Consider the following 10958-nt stretch of genomic DNA (forward strand, 5'->3'; position numbering starts at 1 on the left):
AGATCCATAAACGCAACATACACCTCCTTACCTTTTGCTAAATATTTCTCGCATATCTGCCTAACTGTAAAAATCTGATTCATACAACCCCTACCTCTTCTAAAACCACCCTGTACTTCCAAGATTGCATTCTCTGTTTTATCCTTAATCCTATTAATCAGTATTCTACCATACACTTTTCCAACTACACTCAACAAACTAATACCTCTTGAATTACAACACTCATGCACATCTCCCTTACCCTTATATAGTGGTACAATACATGCACAGACCCAATCTACTGGTACCATTGACAACACAAAACACACATTAAACAATCTCACCAACCATTCAAGTACAGTCACACCCCCTTCCTTCAACATCTCAGCTTTTTTGGTGGTTAAGGGTTGGAAATTTCCAAATAGCCTGGGGTTAAAAGGGAACCTTTTGAACTGTACTGCACGTGTTTCACACACGCTCGCACACTGTAATGGTATTTCCTTTTTCTGTATATATCGCTCTTCCCCCACACTGATAACAGAACCTGTTTAAGCTTTCCTTTTTCATGCAATGGCTGGTTTTAATTTTTGTGATGTTCTTGCTCGCAAGTACTTGTATATAATAAGTTTGTTGCCTGTTTAATGAAGTTTAGTTGCATTCTTCTCGCCTCTATGTTATAAACTAACAGCCTACTCGCACAATTGGTGACTGCTGGAGAAACAGGTCCCTCCTGCCTTCCCACTGCTGTCCCCTACTATTTCATGATGCCACCCTCCGACTCTGACTCTACTCTCCACGCCACATCCATGAAACTACCACCCTTCACCAGTATAGAGACATTCGCTTGGTTTCAGCACGCTGAGGTTCAGCTTTGCATCGGGCGTGATTCACTCAGGCAATAAGGCAGACTACAGTATGCCCTCGCGGAGATCCCCGGGGACACTTTCCCGGAAATCTCCAATTGGCTTTGTAAACAAGGGGACAGCCCAATAGTGTACAATGCCCTCAAATCATACCTCCTGGAGCAGTACTCGCCATTGCCAGCCACCTGTATAACTAAGGTTTTCAGCTCTCTCAACAACCATTGAGGGACCAAAAGGCTTCGCTCGCCCTAAGGGTAATGACCAGTATTGCTTGCCTGCAATCTGCCGCAAACGGCTCACCTTGGCAGGTGAACCTACTTCACCTGTACGCTGCCATCCCGATGTCGATATTTTGCTCATGAAGGACCTGATGACCAAAGTCGACACCCTTATGGACAGCTACATTCACTACATTCAAGACCTCCATCAACGCCTCCACTCCTAATGAAGAGGAAAACTATTCAACATCGACCGAAGTTGACGGGAATGGGGTAGGACACACTCCCACCCCGTGACAAAGCTGCCCACCATCTACATATGCAACCCTTCATTTACTGTCCAAACCACAACTTCAACCACTTACTGATGCCCATCGGCTGGAGACATGCTACTGCTACTCCAAATTTGCGGCTGCTGTGAAGAAATGTGTGAACAGTTGTCAGTGGCCAAAATCTTGTAAGTAGGCCATTGCTTGCAGTGGTGGCCTACCCTATTGTTAACGGACCTGGCCGGTATACCAATATATGGGGGTATAGGAAGAACAACAAAATCCTGAAAAATTTCACTGAGCTTCGTATGGCATTGGAGAATGCATACACGAAATTTATTTCCAAAATTCTTCTTCCTTTCATAGTCACAGGGTTATTAGTAAAAGTAACTCAATAAACCAAAGACATTGTTCCCTACAAAAAAATGTATTTCTTCTGTTATTGTAAATTTTGATAATTACATTTTAATATAAAACAAATTGTAAGCAGTGACTTACTGGTACATAAGGTGTAAAGATCTATAACTGCATCACTTACAAGGTTCTGAGTTTTGGTAGCCCTGGATAAGTACTCAGCCAGTTGGAATAGGGACTTCCTCTTACCAAGTATTAGTCTCCTATGTAAAGGACGAAGATTTGTATTTGTCAGAACAAATGACAAATTTGGATATAATTTGTATTTTCCTAACTATACAAACCTAAGTCCTTAACTAATACTTTCCCGCCATCACCTATTCCCTAGAAAGTCCCGACTGTAATCAGAATGAGTGCTCAGTGAGCAAGCAGAGGGCCGGGGCTTCACCGCTCCCGAGTTACCAGCCACCTGTTTACACCTCGTTATTAAAGTTTAATATCCGTATATTCCACATTTGCTGATAATCTATTCCCTATGTAAAGGACTCTTCTTGCTGTGTTTTGTCTGCCTCAGCTGATCCTCAGAAAAAAAAGGTTAACAGTTACAATACGTATGTGCAAAATATGTCTGGCTGTAATGTACAAAAGACACTTCTTAAGTACTGTATAGATTTATGTATAACTTCTTTTTAATCTTGTTAAAGATATGAATTTGATATACTGTACTGTACCTATTTGTATGTACATGATTTAGAAAGTGAACTTTTAAAGAGTTTAGGTTGAAATGAGCCTAAAAAAAATACATTAACTGCAGGTTTGGTTAATAGAGGTTTTTATCTTGACAGCCATCATGATATATCTCAATATAATCAATTTATTTTTTTCGAGTGTCATTAGGCTTTCATTCACAATCCCATATACCTCTTAATTTTTTTTTATTAGTCACAAATTACAATCACCAAAGCAAAGCGACATGTTTATAGACTAATATAGGATGGTTAATTTTGAACATGGCAGGGTTTAAGAAGTGTGGTACTTACAGTAGATGGAAAGAGGAGAAAAAATAAGACGTTACAAAGCAATTCATCATAATAAAGAGATTTGTAAAACCTTAAGTACCATTTACTCTGCTGCATGAGTGAGGTTAGGCATATCTGAAGGAGATGGATAGCTAATTGAGAGAAGATCAAATGGATCGAACGAAAAGTTTTGTAGACATTAAACAATCCATGCTTGGCCAAAGGATTGTTCCAAAGAGAAGTTAGCTCTGTAGTACTTGGCAGATTCCCCTCACTTAGGTAAGTAAAAACAATATTGTTTACAAATGCAAAAGTGAAGCAAAGGTACAAGAAAGTTCTATGTACGCTAATATGTTATGAGCATGTGAGAACCAGACTTTGAAATGGATTAGTGGGTTGAGGACTTTTGTCAAGTTTACAACTTTGTCGTCATCTTATGTTCAGAGGTGAGAAAGGAGTAACTGAAAATAAGCAGGACAATGGAGAACTATTTTTAGTTGATGGATTAGATCCTCATTGGAAAGATTGATATGGAAAGAAGTTTAGTTGTTGGCAAGGAAGAGTGTTTATAAAAAATCTATGAAAATGAGAGTTTGAAAGCAATGAGCAAAACTTGTTTGTGGCTCTCAGACCTGAACGTCCTGAAGAAAGCCTATAGAGTTTACGGAAGCATAATGGAATGATGGTGAATAGGGGAGTTGTTATTAAAAGCGGAAAATAAGTTACAGTATGATAGAAGTGAATTATGTTGTTGATCATTTCCTTTTTAATATCTTCATGGGTGGAGTTATGCGAGGAAAATACAGGGTTAAGAACAGCACATATACTGTAATTATTTCTGGATACTGAATTTTCCTGAGACCTGCATTTAGTAGGAGGCAGCACCATAAACGAGATGCAAATAGTGTGTAAATTGTTGGCTTAAGCCAACACCTATACTTTACCTACAATTTTCAGGTCCAAAAGTCACGAGAAACTGTAGCCTAGATAGCCTACCATTGATATTAGTACATAGGCTATAATGTTTTACTTATTTTATAGTATAAGGATAACACAGCCCACTTTTCATTGTTTCATAGACAAAGTTTGTTTTGTTATTTATAAGTTAAATAATGCCTTTTATATATTACCCAGTTTTTCAACTGTATATTCCCCGCTACTGGCCTTTGCAGTGGTAATGCGTTTGCCTTGCATTCCCATGGTGGCAGAATGATTGCAGTCTGGGACTGTGAGTATAAGGTGTTTGCTAGGAAGGTTACTTCTGTAACTGGGCATCACATTTTGGGGACTTGGCTTGCCTGCCCTTTGTACCAAGTCCATAAATCCAATCTGAATAACATAAAAGGGCGTGCAGTTTCTTACACAAGCTTGTGCATATCACTGAAACAATCTAAATAAATTTTACATTATAAGAAAGAAGTTTTTCGTAGGAAACATTAAAAGAGACATTTACCCAACACCAGGAAAAATTGAACTATACAAGTAGGCTGTGTTGCAGTTCTCTTAGTAAGCCCAGTAGAGCTAAAATTCATATCTGCAAATTGATTTACATTTAAAGCAAGTCATAGTAGATACTGGACATTACACTGAAATAAGTTCTACTGTGTTGACATAGTGTATTTATTTTTTCCATAAGTTAGAAAAAACCTACTTCTTTAATGTGATGTCACTGTAAACTATAAATGTATTTCACAAAATTACATCCAATAGAATAATTCTAGATACAGTAGCACAAAAGGAAATGTAATTTTGTATAGTAGTTAACTGCTGTAGTTATGCCTTAAATCTTGAAAACTTTAGCGTTTTCTTTGTATAAATCCTGCATAATAGAAAATGAGTTCTATGAGTAACAAAACAATATGATTATTTTTTTTTCCACCAGGAAGGGGAATTGCTGTACCGAAATACTTCTTTTATATCTACATAACACAAACGAAAAGGTAAAAAATGTAAGGTATGTAGCAATTCAATACTGATAAGTCCCAGTAATGAAATGGGGAATAATTCTGTAGTAATATGTCCTTGATTTGTGTTAATATCTATTCGTGTGAATGTTGCTTATAAATACCTTAACTTAAAATCCTCTAAATTCAGTCAAATACAATTTATACTGATCACTTTACCAATTATCAGGTAGGCAAGATATGTTAGTTGGATAATCGTGAAATTGGCAAAAGCCTATTTTCAAGATTATTTTTAGATCGTTCCAACTCAGGAGTACGTCATCCTAAACTAAAATGATCTGTACACACACACACACACACACACACACACACACACACACACACACACACACACACACACACACACAGAAACTTAAGCCTATACGTTGCAGGTTTTGTACATCTATTTATTAATGTATGATACTGCTCTGGTAGTTATAAAAATAGTAAAAATAATATTTATAGCGTATTCAGGATTTCATTGTTATAAAAATTCTTAATTCATTAACCCGTTTCACTACCAAAGTCTTTATTGTCTTTTTTTGCCGTAAATGTTGCTTTGCTGCCAAAGAAACAGGTAGTAGGGTGGCCAGGGCACCAGCCACCCGTTGAGATACTACCGCTAGAGAGTTATGGGGTCTTTAGACTGGCCAGACAGTACTACATTGGACCCCTTTCTCTCGTTACGGTTCATTTTCCTTTTGCTTACACACACACACACACACACACTGAAGAGTCTGGCATATTCTTTACACATTTTCCTCTGTCCTCATACACCTGACAACACAGATTACCAAACAATTCTTCTTCACTCAGTGGGGTTACGCCCCTGTAATTGTTTAGTGGCCACTTTCCTCTTGGTAAAGGTAGAAGAGACTCTTTAGCGATGGTAAGCAGCTCTTCTAGGAGAAGGACACACCAAAATCAAATCATTGTTCTATAGTCTTGGGTAGTGTCGTAGCCTCTGTACCATGTCCTTCCACTGTCTTGGGTTAGAGTTCTCTTGCTTGAGGGTACATTCGAGCACACTATTCTATTTCAATTCACTTCGCCTTGTTTTATTTAATTTCTATAGTTTACGTAGGAGATATTTATTTTAATGTTCTTACTGCTCTTGAAATATTTTATCTTTTCTTGTTTCCTTTCCTCACTGGGATATTTTCCTTGTTGGAGCCCCTGGGTCTATAGCATCCTGCTTTTCCTACTAGGGTTGTAACTTAGCTAATAATAATAATAATAATAATAATAAAACATTTCAAGCTGCCAGAGAAGGAGAGCCATCTAGGGGCAATTTGGTGAAGCTAGTAACGTTGCCAGTTGCCACGGAGAATCATCGGATGTTACTTACTGACTTAGTGCTTCTCTACATACGAAGTAGATTTTTGTTTTATTATTCAGCCATTGGCGTTGACTTCTTCTGTGTAAATACTGGAATGCATAGTGAAATGCATTCAAATGTGGAATGCAATTACAACATGCGGAAACCTGTATCCGAGACGCTCATGCAACTACAACTCCATCATTGCAAGAGGAAGATACTATCGGCGTTATTAATGGAAGGTAAATAACCGTAAATATTTAGTATTTAGTATTAATGGGGGTATATTAACTTGTCATTGGTTGTAATTGTTATAATAGAACTGATAGTAACTTAGCTAATAATAATAATAATAATAATAATAAAACATTTCAAGCTGCCAGAGAAGGAGAGCCATCTAGGGGCAATTTGGTGAAGCTAGTAACGTTGCCAGTTGCCACGGAGAATCATCGGATGTTACTTACTGACTTAGTGCTTCTCTACATACGAAGTAGATTTTTGTTTTATTATTCAGCCATTGGCGTTGACTTCTTCTGTGTAAATACTGGAATGCATAGTGAAATGCATTCAAATGTGGAATGCAATTACAACATGCGGAAACCTGTATCCGAGACGCTCATGCAACTACAACTCCATCATTGCAAGAGGAAGATACTATCGGCGTTATTAATGGAAGGTAAATAACCGTAAATATTTAGTATTTAGTATTAATGGGGGTATATTAACTTGTCATTGGTTGTAATTGTTATAATAGAACTGATAGTAAAGATTATACCTTGGTATTACCTTTGTCCAGTATGTGTAAATACATCATAGGCCTAGTCCTTGTTCGTGTTCCGATAGGTTTATTGGTTATGGCAAAACTTGCTTAACCATTAGGCCGATGGTGGCAATTTCCCAGTAGGAGGGGTTTGCTGGATTCATGGGGTTGTGGATTTGCACTGGCAGGAAGATTCCATTGGAACCGTATGTCATATAGTAAATGGGTATTATTTGTTTTACAGCCTCTTCATTCCGAGAGGTAAGGATATTAAGCTAAGCCTAAGTGCATAGGTGGTTTACGGAAGGTTTTAGGGAACTTTTGTAGTTGGAGTGTGTGTAAAATTTCACGTTATGATTAAAAAACCACATTTTAAAAGGGATGCAAACACAAGAACACTAACTTAAGGTTCCCCACCTAACCTAACTTAGGAACTGTATCCGTACCTCCTTACCTACCTGGCGGATCTTTAGCTTACCTTAAGACTAAGTCTCGGCCCTGTGTTTGCTTCTTAGCTGGCTTGACTCCTGGCAAGGTAACGCGAATCAGAATACTTTTTAAATCGTAAAACTAGTGTCATAATATTGAATTTCAGCCAAAGATATACAATATTTTCTCCATAAAGAAAATAGATTCGACGAGTAACAAGAAAGTTTACGCTTGTCCCAACTAATTACATACATCAAAGTTATCGAATGTGTTGATGTAGCTCAGGTTAGGGAACTTAGTGGTTTGCTGGCTTGGTGGGAGCCAAAGTCTCCTCTCTAGTAAGGAAGGAAGAAAGGTATTTTTACATTATCCGCCAAATTTGGATATCTATTTTTTATTTACTGCATATTGATATTTTTTAATTGATCCATACAAAAAAGTTACTCGAATCTTCCGCAAATTATCATCTTCTCCTCATACACATATTGACGCAAAGGGTCTCTTTTAGATTTCGCCTGGTATCCCTTTCTTGAGCTTTTAAATCAATACGTCTCCATTCACCATCTACTTCATGCTTCATAGTCCTCAGCCATGTAGGTCTGGGTTCTCCAACTTCTCTAGTGTCTTGTAGAGCCCAGTTGAAAGTTTGGTGAACTAACTTCTCTTTGGGAGTGCAAAGAGCTTACCCAAACCAAATTAAGGGGTGCAGAAATATTTGCAGATGTCTCCATTAAAGTTTGTATAGGCTAATTGATAATTAATGCCTAAGTACTAGCTCATGGGGCTAACGCTCGTAGCAAAACATGTCCGCTTGCCAGACCATAGGAGCAATGATATAATGTTTAATTGCGAGCAAAGTGAGCTACGGCAGAACAAAAACCAATAAATCATGAGCTCATTTAAGTAAGGAGGTATTTGTAATATGACAAAGACTGCTATGAATGACTTCATTGAAAATGAGATGGAAAATAAAATTTTCTATGCATCCAGAAGTATGGCAAACAAAAGATCCAGTGTTTTGACTGGATTTCATTACTATTACTCTATTTTGATTACTGTAACTGTTTTTGTTATTAAGATGACTGGTGTGTTTATGTTAGACATCTCTTATTTTACCCATTTGCTGTTATCTCCCAACCAAAAAACCTTCCCACAGTGGAACCCCACAATTTTAGTCATTAAGGGTGGCCCTGTATCTCTATATGTGATTATTTGGGACAGAAATACAGTAAAATTTGTTGAAAATATGCTATTTAAGCAAGAAAAAATATATTTATATCTGATATCCGAGTTTGACTGAAACTATAATTTTACTGGTAGGAAGACCAAAACAAGCTAAGTTAGATAAGGTGGGTGTGTTTAAGTAAGACAGCATCCCTATATTTTACCTGTTATGTTTTCCCACATTCAAAAGCCCTATATCCCCAGTGATTTCCTATTGTTGTACCCCATGGGGTTTCTATATCCGAAATTACTCATAAGTGATAGGAATATAGGTCAGATTAACTGGAAACATTATTAGATAGATATTTTGGTAAATATATACTTTAATTTCAAGCCTAGTACATAGACCATATATTTTACCTACTCATCATCTGTTTTATACATTTCTGGCCATAAATATTAAGGCAAACCACCTGGCCAAAAGTTTTTGTACCATCCCCCCTTATCAAAACAATTATGGGGGATCAGTAACATTAAAAAAGATTTGTAGGAATAGTAATGATTAGAAATGCATAATGAGTAAATAACCAATTTTGCTGAGGATTTTTGCTCCACTGTGGCTAGCTTCACTCGCAAATAAACTATCTCCCCGCTCCTCGTTTCTGCAAGCAGTACTGTACATGGCTGTGCTGTGCATGCAATCTGCAAGGGTCAATATTCATGTATCAAAATTACCTATAATTTACATCACATTCCTCATATACTTTTTGCTTTGCCGTGGCACGCTTCATTTGCAAATAAAATCCCATTACTTTTCTGTTCTAGCAAACGGTACATGGATGAGCTGTGCACGCCAATCTTGTGTGTCAGTATTTTGGGATATTTTTTATTTTTAGATCAACAATAGCTATACTGTATACTGAACGGTGTGTATTTTAAACATACAGTACAGTACTGTAATCAATTACTGTTCTGAAATACTGTAGATTAATTTACACAATTTTGAAGTACATTGAACTTCCCTGTGTGGGAAACATCTTGTGATGGAGTCATGCTGGATCTGAAGTGTAGGGTGAAAGAAATGGCTCTTGTAAAAACAACATCAGAGATTTTTGGAGGCTCTTAATTAGTTTTAAAAAGTTGCCAATGATTACATCATGCACAAATCAGAAAGTTGCCAAGAGCGAAGGTAAACCACTTGCACAGTAATCCACAGTTAGTCTCATCTTAAAAGTAAACAATAGGCTTGTCCTTATTATAGCAAATCCCAGTTTCACTAGAAATTAAACTATCATAATAATAGCTAAAGTTTTTTCTTAGAGTCTCAAATTTAACTCTGTTCCAAACTGTAATTGCTCCGGCACTAAATACAAACCTTTCAGCTCTTTACTTTTGAGATATATTTCAGCGACAGCTGAACCCAGTCAAAAGACTTATGGTGAGGTGTAACTACCACTGTCAGTTAGCTGGGTTTAGTACCAATCACCCCGCTCATACACACAGTAGCTAAAACAAGCCACTTTATTTTTTGTCTCGTTAGAAAACAAACGTTCTGTCTCTTTACCGTTATCCTTGGTAAACTGGCCTTTGACTTGATATTGTTTCTGCTTGTGGAACAAGTAGAACAATGATTAATGGACGGGAGTACCCTTGGGTGTGGACACCGTCACTTCTAACAAAGCAGCAGCGCCCTCTACCGTCTACCGTGGAAGTTTCTCTTGGTTTGCCTTCCTTGTGGTCTCCCAGTTTAAGGAATGGTTTTGGAAGTACTACAGTTAAAGGCACAGCAAGAGCGCTCATGCACCGATAGTTCTCTTGCCCTTATCTGCAGCCCTGCTTCTGCTCACCTTTGTTAATGCAGCTCCAGCATAGAACAGTTGCAGACTGGTTTTCCTTAGGGTTTTCCAGTCAGGGTGATCACTTTGGGGTGAACTCAGAAACTAGCTCTGGTTAAGTTTCACAGGCAGCACTTGCTGCCGACATTCAACTTGAGCTTACTCGGCTCGTTGATCGGATGCAAAGTGTGCTGCCAAAGGTCCGCCTCTAGGTGTTGGGCAACTCGTCCGTCTGTGGGAGAGTTTCCCTTTGCTGTCCGCTGTTCAGCTGCCTTCCCGCTTGTGGGAGGCACTCCCTGCAGCATCCCCGGCCAGTGTTCAGCAAACTTATTGCTTTTGGGAAGTTCTCCCTGCAGTGGCCATAGGTGCTGGATGTCCTCACCCGCAGGAGAAACATCCTTCACATAAGTGGTCTCCCCTGGGGGTTTCTGCTACCTGGTATTGTATTTTTCCATGTCAAACTTTAGCTCTGTGGAGCAAAGCTTCTTTGAGCTTGACGATGACGGAGTTGGATAGCTGCTCGTAGCTCCCTCCCCTCTCTTTCATAAGGGTACAAGAATGATTCTCTCTAGGAATTTCCCTTCGTGGTTATTGCCGCAAATGGTGATGCAAGCGGATACCGCCTCCCATCGACGAGTCTCGTAGGTTATAACTCTTTGGGATTATTTTCTACATCGGGCCTGTTGGGTACAACAAAGCTCATGCCGTTTTGTGAGGCCAGGCCTTTCGGAACCTGCAGCTCACAGTTTCTAATCTCATGAGGGAGAACTTTCTTTTATACAAGTTCAGCAGAGCCTTTTTTCATCT

The sequence above is a fragment of the Palaemon carinicauda genome, chromosome 26, assembly GCF_036898095.1.
Source record: "Palaemon carinicauda isolate YSFRI2023 chromosome 26, ASM3689809v2, whole genome shotgun sequence".
NCBI lineage: Eukaryota > Metazoa > Arthropoda > Malacostraca > Decapoda > Palaemonidae > Palaemon > Palaemon carinicauda.